The sequence below is a fragment of the Hemitrygon akajei genome, chromosome 4 (genome assembly GCF_048418815.1).
Source record: "Hemitrygon akajei chromosome 4, sHemAka1.3, whole genome shotgun sequence".
In the NCBI taxonomy this organism is placed as follows: domain Eukaryota; kingdom Metazoa; phylum Chordata; class Chondrichthyes; order Myliobatiformes; family Dasyatidae; genus Hemitrygon; species Hemitrygon akajei.
The window spans coordinates 195,948,777-195,967,635 of NC_133127.1; the positions used below are offsets into that span (position 1 = coordinate 195,948,777).

Sequence of the window (18,859 nt, forward strand, 5' to 3'; positions counted from 1 at the left end):
CTAATGAAATATACCCTCTGTTCTGCCTTCTTAGTGGCTGTATCCACATGCTGGGACCAGGCTAGATCCTCAGAGATATCGACAGCCAGTAACTTGAAATAGCTCACTCCCTCAATAAGGTGCAATGAGGTAGATTGTGAAGTCAAGAGTCCTTCTTATCGGACTAGAGAACTCTTAAAGCAATTATGGGAGTTAACAGCTTGTGAATCTCCCATTATCTAAAAATAAAGATTAAATATTAGCTTTGTATGTCATACGTACATCAAAATCTACAGTGAAATGCACCATTTGTGTCAGCAATCAGCGCAGTCCAAGGTTGTGCTGGGGGAATACTGCACGGTGTCATCATGTTACACTCAGTTCATGAGGCAGTTCCTGTACCTAATAAAGCGGACACTGAGTGTGCGTTCATGGTCTTCTGCAGCTGTAGCCCACCTACCTCAAGGTTAAACATGTCGTGCATTCAGAGATGCTCTGCTGCACACCACTGTTGTCACACGTGGTTACCCGAGTTACTGTCACCCTCCTCTCAGCTGAACCAGTCTGGCCGTTCTCCTCTGACTCACTCTTTAACAAGGTGTTTTTGCCCACAGAACCACTGCTCACCGGATGCTGTTTGTTTCGCACACCACTCTCTACACTCTAGAGACTGTCGTGTGTGAAAATCCCAGGAGATCAGCAGTTCCTGAGATACTGAAACCACCCTGCCTGGCACCAACAATCATTCCACGGTCAAAGTCACTCAGATCACATTTCTTCCCCTTTCTGATGTTTGGGCTGAACAGCAACTGAAACTCTTGACCATGTGATCGTAGAGTGGGTTGGAGACGGATCCTTGTAGACTTAACTAAGAAAGGATGTGCTGGCATTGGAAAAGGTCTGGAGGAATTCATGAGAGTGATTCCAGGAAGGAAAATGTTAACATATGAGGAGCGTTTGATGGCTCTGGGTCTGTACTCGCCAGTATTTAGAAGGGGAGGGAAATCTCATTGAAACCTAAAAAGGCCTAGATAGAGTGGATGTGGAGAGGGTGTTTCCTATAGTGGCGGGAGTCTCGGACCAGAGGACACAGATAGAGTGGATGTGGAGAGGATGTTTCCTATAGTGGGGGAGTCTCGGACCAGAGGACACAGATAGAGTGGATGTGGAGAGGATGTTTCCTATAGTGGGGGAGTCTAGGACCAGAGGACACAGATAGAGTGGATGTGGAGAAGATGTTTTCTATAGTGAGGGAGTCTGGGACCAGAGGACACAGATAGAGAGGATGTGGAGAGGATGTTTCCTATAGTGGGAGAGTCTAGGACCGGAGGACACAGATAGAGTGGATGTGGAGAGGATGTTTTCTATAGTGGGGGGCATCTAGGACCAGAGGACACAGATAGAGTGGATGTGGAGAGGATGTTTTCTATAGTGGGGGGAGTCTAGGACCAGAGGACACAGATAGAGTGGATGTGGAGAGGATGTTTCCTGTAGTTGGGGAGTCTAGGACCAGAGGGCACAGATAGAGTGGATGTGGAGAGGATGTTTCCTATAGTGGGGGGCGTCTAGGACCAGAGGACACAGATAGAGTGGATGTGGAGAGGATGTTTTCTATAGTGGGGGAGTCTAGGACCAGAGGACACAGATAGAGTGGATGTGGAGAGGATGTTTCCTATAGTGGGGGAGTCTCGGACCAGAGGACACAGATAGAGTGGATGTGGAGAGGATGTTTCCTATCGTGGGGGAGTCTAGGACCAGAGGACACAGATAGAGTGGATGTGGAGGGGATGTTTTCTATAGTGGGGGGCGTCTAGGACCAGAGGACACAGATAGAGTGGATGTGGAGAGGATGTTTCCTATAGTGGGGGAGTCTCGGACCAGAGGACACAGATAGAGTGGATGTGGAGAGGATGTTTCCTATCGTGGGGGAGTCTAGGACCAGAGGACACAGATAGAGTGGATGTGGAGAGGATGTTTTCTATAGTGGGGGAGTCTAGGACCAGAGGACACAGATAGAGTGGATGTGGAGAGGATGTTTCCTATAGTGGGGGGCGTCTAGGACCAGAGGACACAGATAGAGTGGATGTGGAGATGTTTCCTATAGTGGGGGAGTCTAGGACCAGAGGCCTCAGTCTCAGAATAGAGGGACATCCAGTTAGATCAGAGCTAAGGAGGGCTTTCTTTAGCCAGAGGTTGGTGACTCTGTGGAATTCATTGCCACTTTCAGCTGCGGAGGCCAAGTCATTGAGTGTATTTAAAGCAGAGGGTGATAAGTTCTTGATTAGTAAGAGCACCAAAGGTTACAGGGAGAAGGCAGTAGAAGAGGGTTGACAGAGATAATAAATCAGCCATGATGGAATAACAAAGCAGACTTTATGGGCCGAATGGCCTAATTCTGCTCCTATGTTCTATGGTCTTTTAATAAACCTGATTCTGAACAGAGACAGACAGATATTCCCTGTTACATCCTTATCCAAACCAGTTCAAAGTACATGTATTATCAAAGTACCTCTATGTCATCGTTTACAACCCTGAGATTTGTCTCCTTGCAAGCAATCACAGTAAGTACAACGAAACACAACAGAATCAACGAAAGGCAGCACCCAAGAGGATGGACAAGCAACCAATGTGCAAAAAAACCCAGCAAACTGTGCAAATACAATGAGAGAGAGAAAATAATAATAATTTACCTAATAAATATAGCCATTCCAAACACACTTCGTTTACAGAAATTATTAAGTGAAAAACACCAGAAATATGCTGAATTAAAAGAGGAAATTGAAAGACTATGGAACATGAACAGGGTATACATTGTCCCAATAGTAATATCTACAACTGGTGTCATGCCAGAGTCAATACACAATAGCATTAAACAATTAGGGCTACACAGTAATATCTAAGTAAATCTTCAGAAAGCCACATTACTAGACACCATAGAACCACAGAACCATGGAATGTTACCGCACAGAAACAGGCCTTCTGGCCCTTCCTGGCTGTGCCGAACCATTTTTCTGCCTAGTCCCACTGACCTGCACCCGGCCCAAATCCCTCCAAACCCCTCTCATCCATGTACCTGTCCAAGTTTTTCTTGAATGTCAAAAGTGAGCCCACATTTACCACTTCATCTGGCAGCTCATTCCACACTCCCACCACTCTCTGCGTGAAGAAGCCCCCCCCATTAATGTTCCCTTTAAACTTTTCCCCCTTCACCCTTAACCCATGTCCTCTGGTTTTTTTCTCTCCTGGCCTCAGTGGAAAAAGCCTGCTTGCATTCACTCTATCTATACCCATCATAATTTTATACACCTCCATCAAATCACCTCTCATTCTCCTACGCTCCAGGGAATAAAGTCCTAACCTATTCAACCTTTCTCTGTAACTCAGTTTCTCAAATCCCGGCAACATCCTTGTAAACCTTCTCTGCACTCTTTCAACCTTATTAATATCCTTCCTGTAATTAGGTGACCAAAACTGCACACAATACTCCAAATTCGGTCTCACCAATGTCTTATACAACCTCACCATTACATTCCAATTCTTATATTCAATACTTTGATTTATAATGGCCAATGTACCAAAAGCTCTCTTTATGACCCTATCTACCTGTGACACCACTCTTAGGGAATTATGTATCTGTACTCCCAGGTCCCTCTGTTCTACTGCACTCCTCAGTGTCCTACCATTTACCTTGTATGTTCTACCTTGGTTTGACCTGCCGAAGTGCAAGAATAGTCCTGACAATAAAGTTCCTAGCAATTGAGAAGTGATTGTAAATAAAAACACAAAATGCTGGCAGAACTCAGCAGGCCAGACAGCATCTATGGGAGGAGGTAGTGACAACGTTTCAGGCCGAAACCCTTCATCGGGAGAAGTGATTGTCCTTGGCTGTGCTCGTACCTGAGGTTTTACCATCTCGAGCTGAGAAAAAATAAACAATAATAGTAATAAATAAGTGAGTGGTTTTGGGAACTATTCAGTGGTGGGGTGAGTGAAATTAGCCTCCTGGTTCAAGAGCCTGATGGTTGAGAGCTAATAACTGTTCCTATACCTGGTGGTGTGAGTCCTAAGGCCCCTGTATCTTCTTCCTGATGGCAGCAATGAGAAGAGAGCATGGCCTGGGTGATGGGGGAGAAAGACACGCAAGACTGCGGACAATAAAATCAGGAGCAAAAGAATCCGCAGGAGATGTTGGAGGAAGTCAGTGGGTCCAGACGTCCTGATTCAGGACACACAAGGCAGATGGCAGATGCTGGAAGGTGGACCTCAGGAGACAGGCAGTGTCTGTGCAGGGAAATGGACAGTCTACGTTTGGGCCAAGATTCTTCATCTGGACTGCAGAGAAAGAGGGGAGACAGCCAAGATAAAAAGGTGGCAGGAAAGAGTGGAACAAGCACTGGGAGAAACATAGAAAATAGGTGCAGGAGTAGGCCATTCTGCCCTTCGGTGGTGATGGGTGGATCCAGGTGAGGGGGTAGCGAGAAGTGTGAGTGATGTGATAATCTGGGAGGTGATTGGTGGATCCAGGTGAGGGGGTGGCGATTGGCAGGTGAGGCATCGGGAGAATCTGAGTGACGTGAGAAGCTGGGAAATGATAGGTGGATCCAGGTGAGAGGGTGGTGATTGGCAGGTGAGGCATGGGGAGAATGTGAGAGATATGAGATGGAATAACAAGAGGCTGCAGAAGATGGAATCTGATAGGAGAGCAGGAATGGGCTGAGCAAGGGAACGAGAGGGAGGAGTGTGTGGATGATATGCAGGGAAGGGGAAAGAGATAGGCTGATGGGACCAGAGGGTTGATGTTCCAGATTTAAAATTGAAGATTCAAGTCTATTTCTCACATGTACATCAAAACATAGAGGTAAACAAACATCAGACAGAAGGAGTGGTGACATTCATGCCATCAGGTTGGAGACTACTAAGGCGGAATATCCTTAGGCAGGGTCCTGACTCCAATCATCAACCACTCCTCTACCTCCAGAGCACTGATCCCTCTAAACTGCATGGGTGCACAGGCTCCCATTACGGAAATGCTCCTGCACACATAACCTTTGTTGCTGTGGACAGCCATCATTTTTGTTTACATACAAATAAAGTGTTGCCTCAAAGATATCACAGCAATATGGTCGTTTCTAAGGAAATTAAGGCTGGTTCACTTAAGACGTTCACTGATATGTTGAACTACATGCTTGAATATAGAACACAGAAATCTACAGCACATTAAAGGCCCTTGTTGTGCCAACCATGTAACCGACTCTAGAAACTGCCTAGAATTTCCCTACCACATAGCCCTCTATTTTTCTAAGCTCCGTGTACCCTTCTAAGAACCCCTTAAAAGACCCTACTGTATCCAGCTCTACCACCTTTGCTGACAGTGCATTCCATGCACCCACCACTCTCTGTGTGGAAAAATGTACCTCTGACATCCCCCCTTGTACCTACTTCCAAGCACCTTAAAACTATGCCCCCTCGTGTTAGCCATTTCAGCCCTGGGAAAAAGCCTCTGACTATCCACATGATCAATGCCTCTCATCATCTTATACACCTCTATCAGGTCACCTCTCATCCTCTGTCACTCCAAGGAGAAAAGGCCAAGTTCACTCAACCTTTTCTCATAAGGCATGTTCCCCAATCCAGACAGCATCCTTGTAAATCTCCTCTGCACTCTCCCTATAGCATCCACATTCTTCCTGTAGTGAGGTGACCAGAACTGAACACAGTACTCCAAGTGGGGTCTGACTAATGTCTTATATAAGGTCTTAGAAACAAAGAATTTGAAGAACTGTCAATTCCTGTTGATATCGTTGGAACATTTCAAGTTTCTAGTGCTGACTGTGAACGTGGATTCAGTCTTATGAATTCAATTAAAGTAAATCCAGAAACAGGCCAGAAGTGGAACATCTGGATGATCGAATCAGGATTAAGACGTATCTTTCATCTGGGTGTGAAATTAATCTGGACAGTGTTTATAGACAATAGATTTGCGATAAAGACAGATGAGAAAAAGTTTACAAAACGTGCAAGATTTTCTTTGTTGAAATGTATTTCATTTAATAAATAAATTCAAAAGTATGTTATTTTTCAATTTTCATTCTACAAATTCATAATATGCATAATACAGAAAATCATTTACAGTGCCGTGCAGTTCTTCGGCCGTGTAAAAATGTCTAGCTCAGAGCAATGGTTGGGCCGCGGAGCTGTAAAAAATTAGAGGGAACATCAGTCAGAGGCTGAGTAACCCACAGTGTTCCTCCAGGAGTTTGCTCCATAGATGCTGCCTGACCCACTGAGAACACCTAACGATCAAACGTTCTCATCTGCGCTCCTGACCGCAGTTTATATACCACCAGCAGCCGACTAGAAGAAAGCATTCACAACACTGCACAATGTCATCTGCAGACAAGAAACAGCCCATCCTGACACATTTCAAATTATAGTCGGTGACTTTAACCAGCCTGTTTGAAGAAAACCCTGCCCAATTATCCCCAGCACGTAACTTGTTGCACCAGAGCTCCCAATACACTAGACCACTGCTACACTGTGCCTATCGTTCCTTGCCAGGACTGCATTTTGGCAAGTCGGACCACTTAGCTGCACACAGACAGAGCCCAAAAAGCAAGGGATCCAAGACCAAAACAACAAAGATGTGGTCACGGGAGTCTGAGGAATGGTTATAGAATTGCCTTGGGTCAGTGGACTGGGCCAACTTTAAGCACACATCTAAGGACCTGAACGACTACTCCAGGGTTGTAACAAACTTTATTAAAACAGCTGTGGATGAGTGTGGCTGCACAAAGTCATTCAAGGTCTTCCTCAATCAGAAACCCTGGATGAACCACAAAATCCAGAATTTGCTGAGTGCCAGATCAGAGGCATTCACGTCTGGAGATCGAGAATGCTACAAGAGGCTACTTACTTATATCTGTATTTGCAGAATTTGTTTACAGTTAACAGTTCCTGATGCGTACGGCTACTGTTCTATAGACTTGCTAAGTAGGCCTGCAGAAAAGGAATCTCCTCCACAATCTCGGCAGGGGTGTGTGCTCAGCCCCCTGTTCTACTCGCTTTACACTAATGACTGTGTGGCTAAGCACAGCTCCAACACCATATAGAAGTTTGTGATGACACCGCTGTTGTGGGCTGTATCAAAGGGCGTGATGAATCAGAGGGAGATTGAAAACTTGGCTGAGCGGTGTAATAACAACAACCTCTCATTCAATGTCAGTAAGACCAAGGAACTGACTGTAGACTTCAGTAAAGGGAAAGCAGAGGTCCATGAGCCAGTAATCATCGGAGGATCAGAGGTGGAGAGGGGTAAGTAAATTTAAATTCTTGGGTGTCACTATTTCCGAGGACATGTCCTGGACTCATCATATAAACATGATTGCAAAAACACAACAGGGCCTGTACTTCCTCAGGAGTCTATGGAGATTCAGCATGTCATCAAAAACCTTGACAAACTTCTACGGATGTGTTGTGGAGAGTGTATTGACTGGGTGCATCCCATTTTGATATGGAAACACCAATGCCTTTGAGCGGAAAGTCCTACAAAAGGGAGTGGATTCCGCCCAAAACATCATGCTTAGGCAGAGGCATAGGACCTGCTTAGCAACCCCCACCCCAATGAGGGTCACGTGAAGCCATGGGAGCAGGTGGTGGATGGTCGTATGAGCAGCTGGTGCATATCACAAGACCTGGTTATGCGACCACTGACACCAGGCAGACAATCTCTGAAGAGTATTGATAATGGCTGGGCTCACCCGTCTTGTAAAGACACTGCCCAGAAGAAGGTAATGGCAAACCACTTCTGTAGAAAAAAAATTGCAAAAATCAATCATGGTCATGGAAAGACCACGACTGGCCATGTCATACAACAAGGCACATAATGAACGAACCACAGTAAGCACCCTATCCAAATGCATCACGGCTTAGTACAGCAACTACTCTGCCCGTAACACAAGAAACGGCAGAGGGTTGTGGACACAGCTCAGAACATCATGGGAACCATCAGTACATTAGGGAAATGGATCAGCCATGATGAAATGGCAGAGCAGACTCAATGGGCCAAATAACCGAATTCTGCTCCTATACCCTATGGTCATATGGCTTTACCTTGTTCTATAATGAATCTATCTGTATGCACAATATGCAAGACATCTTCTCACTGTATCTCGGTACATGTGACAATGATAAACCAATACACCACCACGGAACTGAAATGTTGACACTTTTCCACCGAGGCTACTCGACACGCTAAGTTCTTCCAGCATTTCCATTTCTAAATAAAATTCAGCAAACATTTCAGGAGATTGGAGTACAATCAACAGCTCCATCATGGGCACCAGCCTCTCCAGCATCAAGGGCATCTTCGAAAAGCAATGCCTCAAAAAGGGGCATCCATCATTAAGGTCCCCAGTCTCCCAGGACATGCCCTCTTCTCATTGCTACCATCACCGAGGAGGTACGAGAGCCCGAAGACACGCACTCAACATTTTAGGAACAACTTCTTCCCTTCTGACGTCAAATTTCTGAATGAACAATGACCCCATGCACGCGATCCAACATTTTTTTTGCTCATTTTGCACAACTTATTTAATTTATATATATATATATATATATATATATGGCGGTTGTCTATCATGTCTGACAATGACAGGGAGAGTTTTTAAAGTGGAAAACTCGTTCCACCGTTCCATTCTCTCGACTTCAAAAATCTGGGTCCAGTGGTACGAGTAGTCATCACAAAACCAGGGGCTTCCTTGGTCACAGCAGATGACCATGATGTCTTCTGTGCCTTGTCACGCCCTTCACTCTCCGCGGAGCGTTGCAGAACCATCTTCCTGGCTGTTGGATCCCACTGTAGATCTCATCTGCCCAGTCTGCCGGAGCTGACTTCACACGCTTAAATCAAAGGATATAACTTCACACAACTTCACTGATCTGTTCCCACAACCCTATAGACTAACTTTCAGGGACATCTGATCTCATTTCTCACTTGTTGCTTGTTTTCCTGTTTATTATTATTTCCTTTTGTATTTGCACAGTTTGTTGTCTTTTGCACTCGGGGCGAACGCCCGAGTTGGTGTGATTCTGTTATTACTCTAGAAATTTATTAAGTATTATTAAGCAAATTGTCATTTATACTTTCTTATGACAATGTACTGCTGTCACAAAAAATTTTTTTCACAATACCACTGCTATTAAATCTGTTTCCGATTCTGATTAAGCTACTAATAGTCGAGTGGCCCAGATCACCAACGAAGACACCAAGGTTCAAACAACACCACAGTGACTCAGGTTCAATTAATAACTGGAGATTTTAAATAAACTAGCTATTAATAACAATGAGGAATAGGGTTGTAGTTAAAAGCCATCTGTAAAGCATTTCTTCATCCGGAGTATGCCACACTTACCCTGCCTGACCAAATGTCACATCAGGTTCTTCCCCTGGGACCAACTCTCAGCCCCAGGGTTATTAAGGAAGTGAAGTAAAGGCTGTGCTTAGCAGAGGAGAGTATAAACACGTGATCCTAACTCCTGATGTCGTCTGTCTCTGTGGGGAACAGGCTCTCTCGTCCTGCCTCCTCTCCCACTTCACTGATCCTTAATCTCACCTGTTGAGTGTGACTGGGAGCGGGAGAAGACAGAGAGAGGGGAGAAAGAAAGAGAGGAGAAAGAGATTGAAAGAGGTGGGAAGAGAGGGAGGAGAAACAGAGGGGGAGAGAGAAAGAGGGGGGAGAGAGGCAGGGGTGAGAGAGAGACAGGGCAGAGGCAGAGAGAGAAAGGGAAGGGAGAGAGAGGGTGGGGAAGAGAGAGGAGGTGGAGGCTACATACATCCACACCAGGACCACCAGACTCAAAACCAGTTGCTTTCCCCAAACAGTAGGGCTGACACCTCCACCCACTAACTCATCCCTCCACACTCTCAACCACCACTACTTTATCATTTCCTGTCAGAGTCACCTTATAGAACCATAGAACATTACAGCACAGAAACAGGCCTTTTGGCCCTTCTTGGCTGTGCCGAACCATTTTTCTGCCTAGTCCCACTGACCTGCACCTGGACCATATCCCTCCAAACTCCTCTCATCCATGTACCTGTCCAAGTTTTTCTTAAATGTCAAAAGTGAGCCTGCATTTACCACTTCATCTGGCAGCTCATTCCACACTCCCACCACTCTTTGTGTGAAGAAGCACCCCCCCCCCCCCGATGTTCCCTTTAAATTTTTCCCCCTTAACCCTTAACTCATGTCCTCTGTTTTTTTTTCTCCCCTAACCTCAGTGGAAAAAGCCTGCCTGCATTCACTCTATCTATACCCATCATAATTTTATACACCTCTATCAAATCTCCCCTCATTCTTCTACGCTCCAGGGAATAAAGTCCTAACCTATTCAACCTTTCTCTGTAACTCAGTTTCTCAAGTCCCAGCAACATCTTTGTAAACCTTCTCTGCACTCTTTCAACCTTATTAACATCCTTCCTGTAAGACACTCCTGTGTCTAACATCACTTTTTGGACATACAATCAATGTACAAAACCTATCTTATGTATTTATATTTATTGTGATTTCTTAACTTAGTATGTTTTTTGTGCTGTATCAGATCTGGAGTAACAATTATTTTGTTCTCCTTTACACTTATGTCCTGGAAATGACATTAAACAATCTTGAATCTTGCACACTGAATCTTGAATCAGGTGATGACAAATCAGCATACAGGAGGGAGACTGAAAACCTGGCTGAGTGGTGCTACAACAACAACCTCTCATTCAATGTCAGCAAAACCAAGGAGCTGATTATCGACCTCAGGAGGAGGAAACCAGAGGTCCATGAGCCAGTCCTCACTGGAGGATCAGAGGTGGAGAGGGTCAACAAATTTAAATTCTGCATGGTTATCATTTCAGAGGACCTGTCCTGGGCCCAGCATGTAAGGGCAATTTTGAAGAAAGCACAGCAGTGTCTCTACTTCACGAAGGGTCTCGGCCCGAAACGTCGACTGTACTTCTTCCTATAGATGCTGCCTGGCCTGCTGCGTTCCACCAGCATTTTGTGTGTATCTCTACTTCCTTAGATGTTTGTGAGGATTCAACACGAGCTCTAAAACTGACAAATTTCAATGGATGCATAGTGAAGAGTGTATTGACTAGCTGCATCACAGCCTGGTATGGAAACACCAATGCCTTTGAATGGAAAACCCTGCAAAACCAGAGGATACAGCCCAGTCCATCACAGGTAAAGCCCTCCCACCATTGTGCACACATACACAAACACAGCTGCAGGAAAGCAGCATCCATCATCAGGGACCCCCACCGCCCAGACACGCTCTCCTCTTCCTGCTGCCATCAGGAACAAGGTACACGAGCCTCAGGACTCACACCACCAGGCTATTACCCCTCAACCATCAGGCTTTTGAACTAGAGGGGGATAACTTCACTTGCCCAATCACTGAAATGCTCCCATAACCTATGGACTCACTTACAAAAACTTGTCATCTCTTGTTCTCGATATTTATTGCTGAATTATTTATTATTACTTTCCTTCTTTTTGTGTGTACATAGTTTGTTGTCTTTTGCACTTTTGTTGACCACCCAAGTAGGTGCGGTCTTTCATTGACTCTGTTATGGCTATTATTCTATGATGGACTTATTGAGAATGCCCACAAGAAAATGAATCTCGGGGTTGTATGCAGTGATATATATGTTCCTTGAAAAATCAAACATGAATTACCATTCCATCAGCTGTCGGTGACCAGTCACTGGGTTAGTAAACCTGCCATAATGACTCAGGTGCAGATGATACAATCGAGCGGGGGTCATGGGGTGTTTATCAAGGGTAACCCAACAAGTCCGGAATAAAAGACCTCGATCAGTACACTTAGCCAGACAGGCCTACAGATACTTGAATGATACCACCCAAGGGCATTTAGATGTTCCATCACTTTGTTTTGCTGTTTATAACTTACGGTATATAATATACGTCGATTTATGTTGGTCACAGAGCATTACAGCACAGTACAGGCCCTTTGGCCCACAATGCTATGCCAACCTTTCAACCTACTCCAAGCTCAATCGAATCCTTCCCTCCTTCATTCAATCCGTGGTCTTTCCATGACCATGATTGCTCTTGGCAAATTTTCTCTACAGAAGTGGTTTGCCATTGCCTTCTTCTGGGCAGTGTCTTTACAAGGCGGCTGACCCCAGCCATTACTCTTACTCTTCAGAGATTGTCTGCCTGGTGTTGGTGGTCACTTGTGATATGCACCACCTGCTCCCAGGGCTTCACACGACCCTGATCGGGGGGCTAAGCAGGAGCTGCACCTTGCTCGAGGATGACCTGCAGGCTGGCAGAGGGAAGGAGCGCCTTAACACCTCCTTTGGTAAGGACATACATCTCCACCCAGGTACCCACCTTTCCTCCTACATCACCTGCCATTTTTCTATCATCCATGTGCCCATCTAAGAGTCTCCCAATTGTCCCTAATATATCTGCCTCTACCACCACCCCTGGCAGGGCATTCCGTGCGCCCACCACTGTCTGTGTAAAAAACCTACTACTGATATCCCCCCATACTTTCCTCCAATCACCTTAATATTAAGCCCCCTCATTTTAACTATTTCCTTCCTGGGAAAAGGCCTCTGGCTGTTCACTTGACCCATGCCTGCTGTAAGAGACTGAATGATTCTATACAACAAGACGGACTCTTCATCTCACTATCTACCTCATTGCCACTGCTGCCTCTCAGATGTGTGGGTGCATGACTACGCGGTAACTGAAATGCTCCCATGCGCATCATCTTTGTTGTCACACAACTAGAGCTGCATGCAGCTGGGTAAAGTCCACATAATGTGAAAGATTTTCTTTGTTATATTGAATTTCATTATATCCTTCAATTACTAAAAAATGAATAATATGTGATTTTTCAATTTTCATTCTAAACGTTCAGCGTATACCAAAAAACATTTAAAATGCCGTGTGAAAAATTCCTACTCGTAACAATGGTTGGTCCGCGCCGATATGAAAAAATTAGCGGGAACGTTGGATAGTTGGGCTGACCTCATCTGTGCCATTCATGATCTTATAAACATAAGAACATAAGAAATAGGAGCAGGAGTCGGCCATCTGGCCTGTCGAGCCTGCTCTGCCATTCAATAAGATCATGGCTGATCTGGCCATGGACTCATCTCCACCTACCTGCCTTTTCCCCATAACCCTTAGTCCCCCTACTATGCAAAAATCTATCCAACCTTGTCTTAAATATAGTCACTGAGGTAGCCTCCACTGTTTCACTGCGCAGAGAATTCCACAGATTCACCACTCTTTAGGAAAAGCAATTCCTCCTCAACTCCATCCTAAATCTACTCCCTCGAATCTTGAGGCAATGTCCCCAAGTTCCAGTCTCACCTACCAGTGGAAACAACATTCCTGCCTCCATCTTATCTGTCCCTTTCATAATTTTATATGTTTCTATAAGATCTCCTCTCATTCTTCTGAATTACAGTGAGCACAGCCCCAGGCGACTCAATCTCTCCTCAAAGTCTAACCCCCTCATCAGGTCACCCCTCGGCCTCCTTCATGCCAGGGGAAACAGTCCCAGCCTGTATCTCAGGCTCTCTGTTCCTGGCCACGTTCCTGTGAATCTTTTCTGTCCCCTCTCCTTCTCTTCGCTGGCTGACATTAACTTTACAAAATATTCCAGGTGTGATCTCACCAAAACCTTCAACTGCTGCGACATGACAACCCAGTTCAGAGGCACAGACCAACACAACATGGACACAGCTGGGCCCTTTGGCCACCTCACCCATGACTAGTGCTGAATTCAACACCCCCCCCCCCCCCACCACCGCTGACCCTCCACAATCCTTATCGACGTACCACAGAGCGCAGCCTATCCGAATGCAGCACAGTTTGGTAGGGTGACCACAGGAAACTGCAGAGAGCTGTGGATGCAGCTCAGCGCACCTCACGAACCATGGACTGTCTACACTTCTCACCATCTCAGTGAAGCAGCCAGTGTAATCAAAGACCCCACCCACCCCGGACATTCTCTCTTCTCCCTTCTCTCATCAGACAGAAGATACAAAAGCCTGAAAACGCGTCCCAGCAGACTCAAGGACAGCTTCTACCCTGCCGTTATCAGACTATTCAACAGCCCCCTAGTCCGATATGATGGACTCGTCACCTCACAATCTCCCTCGTTATGGATCTTGCACCTTATTATCCACCCACACTGTACTCTTTATTCTGCATTCTGTCATTGTTTTCCCTGGTTCTGCCTCAGGGCACTGTTGTAATGATTTAAACTGTGTGGACGATGTTCTCACTGTACCTCGGTACTGGGGATAGTAACAAAGTAATGTACCAACTCCTGAATGGCAGCAGCAAGTGGCTTGCTGGAGGAACTCGGTGGGGCAGGCTGCATCAATGGAGGGAAATGGACATTCAGTTTGAGACCCTTCAGCGGACCGTGGCCCTCTGACACCCTCCAGGGCCTCCCAATCCCATCACCTGTATTTTCTCTAATGAAAGAACAGGCCCGGGAATCCCATGAATGAAAGGGTTAACGTACGAGGAGCGTTAGATGGCTCTGGGCCTGTACTCACTGGTGAGGGGGAGTCTCATTAAGATCTAGCCTAGATAGAGTGGATGTGCAGAGGGTGTTTTCTATAGCAGGGATGTCTAGGACCAGAGGGCACAGCCTCAGAATAGAGGCACATCCACTGGGAACAGAGATGAGGAGGAATTTCTTTATCCAGAGGCCGGTGAATCTGTGGAATTCATTGCCACAGAACGCCGTTGAGGCCAAGTCATTGGGTATATTTAAAGTGGTGGTTGAGAGGTTCTTGATTATTAACAGTATCAAAGATTACAGGGAGAAGGCAGGAGAATGGGGTTGAGAGGGATAGTAAATCAGCCATGATGGAATGGTGGAGCAGACTCGATGGGCTGAATGGCCTAATTTCACTCCTATGAGTTCTGGTCTTCTGGCAGCGAGTGATGCCCGTCCCTCACAGCCTCCCTGCGACTCCAGCGAGAAGACTCAGCACACAAGCACTGACTAACAGTGCTCTCCACGCAAACCCTGCCACCAGCTCGGAGCGCGTTTCACGTACCTCAGCCTCAGTCGCTCCCACTCACTCTCTCCCTCAGTCGCCGAATCGCACGCTGTTTTGCTGCACCTGCCTTCTAGTCGCAAGCCAGTCTCTCTCCAACAACAGCCAGGAAGCCCAGCCCACAATCATCTTGCTGGCTTGTGAAAGAGGAACGGGGAAGAGTCTCACCAGGGTTAGAGGAACTAGCTGTAGATGAGACGCAAGTTCAGATGCTCTGTGTGTGTGTGTGCACTGCAAAGGTAGAGAGACTGCAAACAAGCCTAAGGAAAGCACAAACCATACTAAATGCACAGAGGTGTTCCTGACGGTCAACAATATCACTGTGCCTCTCTAAACACTTCAGATGCAACGCAACACAGACTCAAGAGTATTGTCCTAAGACCATAAGGTGCAGGAGCATAATTATGGGGGGTATGGATAGGGTAAATGAAAGCAGGCTTTTTCCACTGAGGGTGGGTGAGACCAGGGCTAGAGGGCATTGGTGAAAGTTTGTGTGGAGCTTAAGTCTTGGCATGTTGGGACGCTATGTTGAGGTTGTGTAAGATGTTGGTGATGTCTGATTTGGAGCATTGTGTGTAGTTCTGCAGGAAAGGCATCAACAAGACTGAAAGGATGCAAAGAAACGTACCAGGATGTTGTGGAGCTGAGTTATAGAGAAAGGCTGAATAGGTTAGGACTGATTCCCGAGAGTGTAGAATGAGGGGACATTTGATAGAGGTGTACAAAATTATGAGGGGGATAGATAGGGTCGGTGCAAGCAGGCTTTTTCCGCCGAGGCTGGGTGAGACCAGAACGAGGGGTTTAAAGGGGGAAAGGTGGAATGTTTCAGGGGGAACCTGAGGGGGAACTTCTTCACTCAGAGGTGGTGCGACCGTGGAATGAGCAGCCAGCGGAAGTGGTGGGCCTGTTTCTGTGCTGTAGTGCTCTATGACACGAAGTTGGTCTTTCCATCATGGCTGATTTATTATCCCATTCATTCTTCAGCAAACAAGTGTAAAGGAGAAGAAAATAATTGTTACCTAAAAATAGTTTAAGGAGGAGACATTAGTACAGCTAACGTCTGAACCCTGTGACTGTTTTCCCTTATACAACCTTGAAGTGCCATCACGGTACGATCTGCATGGTGGCATGCTGAACAAAGATCTTCACTGTACCTCGGTCATGAGCCAATGATAAACCAATTTACCAAATCCTAAAAGGCAGGAACAAACAAAATGCTGGAGGAACTCAGCAGCCAGGGCATGTCCATGGAGGGAAAACAGTGCTGGCCTATCCAATCTCTCCTTATATCTCGAGCTACACACACGGAACTCTGGAGGAACTGAGCGGGTCAGGCAGCATCGATGGAGAGGGACAAACAGTCAACGCTTTGGGCTGAGGCTCTTCATCAGGACTGGAAAGGAAGGGGGTGGGGGAAGAAGAGGCCGGAATTAGAAGGTAGGGGTGGGGGGAGCTGTACAAGCTGGCAGGTGATAAGTGAAACCAGCTGAGGGAAAGGTGGGTGGGTGGAGTGGGGGATGAAGTGAGAAGCTGGTAGGTGGTAAGGAGAGCAAAATAGTGAAGTAGTGTTCATGGGCCGTTCAGAGATCTGATGCTGGAGGGGAAGAACATTGAGTGTGTGTCTTCAGGCTCCTGTATCTCCTCCCTGATGGTAGCAATGAGAAGAGGGCATGTCCTGGATGGTGAGGGTCCTCAAGGTTCTGCTGGAGGAACTCAGCAGGTCAAGCAGCATCTGTGGGGGGGGGGGGGGGGAAGGAACAGTCAACTTTCTGGGTCGAGACCCTTGTCAGGGTTGTTAGTGAGGGGAAGAGACGGCTGGCATAGACGGAGGAAGGCGGAGAGGTGACGACACTGAGGCAGTCAGTGAACTGAACAAGGGTGTATGATGCTGACCATCTCCCTCCTCAACCCAGATGCAGGGACTCAGATGGCATGGTAGCACAGTGGCTAGCATAATCCTTTACAGTGCCAGCAACCAGGCTTCCGATTTCCGCCGCTGTCTGTGAGGAGTTTGCAGGTTGGCCACATGGGCTTCCCCCCGGTGCTCCGGTTTCCTCCCACATTCCAAGGGTTAGGGAATGCTGTGTCGGCGCCAGAGTATGGCGACATCTGCGGGCTGCCCCCTCCCACCCCCGGCACATCCTTGGACCGTGTTGGTCACTGACACAAATATAGAACATAAAACAGTACAGGCCATTCGACCCATAATGTCGTGCTGACCCTTTAACCTACTCCAAGGTCAATCTAACCTTCCCTCCCACACAGCCCTCCATTTTTTTTTTCATCTAAGAGTCCCTTAAAGCCAAGTTCAAAACTGCCTCTACCAACGTCCATACTTGCGTGTCTCAACCACTACCCCAGGTAAGCGTTCCACACACCGACACTCTCTGCGTAAAATAAACCTACATTTGACATCCGCCCCTCGACCCTCCTCCAACCACCTTAAAATCATGCCCTTCAAATGACGCATTTAAAAGTCCAACGGTCAAAGTAGTCTATTATCAAAGGGCATATATGTCACCATTTACAACCCAGAGATCCATTTTCTTGTGGGCATTCACAGTGGAACTAAGAAACAATAGAGTCAGTGAAAAGCTACCATTAAACAAAGGCTGACAAACTACCAATGTGCAAATGAGACAAACTGTGCAAATAAAATAAACACAAATAATAACAACAATAAATAAATAAAATCACAGTCAATATACTTGTGACAAATAAAGATAACCTTTAAATCTTTTAGGCTTCTTTCCCCTCTCCACAGATGCTGGCCTTGTATCTCCTCGGTGAAGGCCACTTCATTGGCGTCTCCTTCTTCGCCCCAGCAGATGGCAAAGCGAGAGGTCCTTCACCCGCCAGGAAGGCAAGCAGCCTCCCCACCCATGGGTGACGGGAAGGGAAGGAAGAACAGAGATCTCTCGGTTCAGCAATCACAATGGGCAGGCAGCCGGAATTGCAGACCTGTCTATGGGCGACTGGGGAACGAGAAATTGCCCGTTGGTGCGACTGGAAGGAACAGGGCTGCTGCTGACAGCGGTGACAGCTCTGAGTACCCAGGGGAAAGTCAAGTTCAGCCAAGCCCAAACAAATGTATAAAGAGGAAGACACTAACCATGCTGGCGTGACTCACACAGCAAGGTCTCACAGCCGCATGGAGAACACCCCAAAGTGGAGAGCATAAAGACTGCAAAAAAACAAAAAGCAGGATTTCCCAGCGGCCAACCAGTTCTATTCCATCTCCCAATCGCATTCCGACATGCTGGTCCACAGCCTCCTCCATGACCACAAAGAGGCCGCTCCCAGCTTGGAGGAGCAACACTTGATATTCCGTCCGAGCAGCCTCCAACCTGATGGTATCAATGACAATTTCTCTATCTTCTGGTAATTTCCCTCCCCCCCCCCCCCCCCACCTCCCTTCTCTTTTTCATTCCTCATTCTGGCTTCCCTCTCACGTTCTCTTCTCCTTATCTTCCCTTCACCTGCCTCTAGCTCCCCCCTTCTCCCTTTCTCCCATGGTCCACTCTCCTCTCCTATCAGATTCCTTCCTCTCCAGCCCTTTACCTTTCCCAGCTTCTTCATCCCCATGCACCCACCTTCCCCCTCACTTGGTCTCATCTTTCATCTGCCTCGTGTACTCCTTTCTCTCCCCCAACGCCAACCCCACCACCTTCTTATTCTGGCCCTATCCCTTCAAGTCCTGATGAATGATCTCAACCCAAAATGTCGACTGTTTATTCATTTCCACAGAAGCTGCCTGACCTGCTGAGTTTTGTC

General features: G+C 46.7%; 1 protein-coding gene across 3 annotated transcripts in view; it reads right to left on the reverse strand.

Moving 5' to 3' along the window:
* LOC140727089 (arf-GAP with Rho-GAP domain, ANK repeat and PH domain-containing protein 1-like) overlaps window positions 1-18,859 on the reverse strand; it is a 287,466-nt gene that overhangs the window by 213,878 nt on the left and 54,729 nt on the right. Inside the window, exon 1 of one of the 3 annotated variants that reach the window (XM_073044337.1) lies at window positions 15,086-15,194. The exons of the other annotated variants lie outside the window; for them this stretch is intronic. The gene's annotated coding sequence lies outside the window, so the exon portion shown is untranslated. Of the gene's footprint in view, window positions 1-15,085; window positions 15,195-18,859 lie in introns of those variants that run through there. 3 annotated transcript variants of the gene reach the window in all.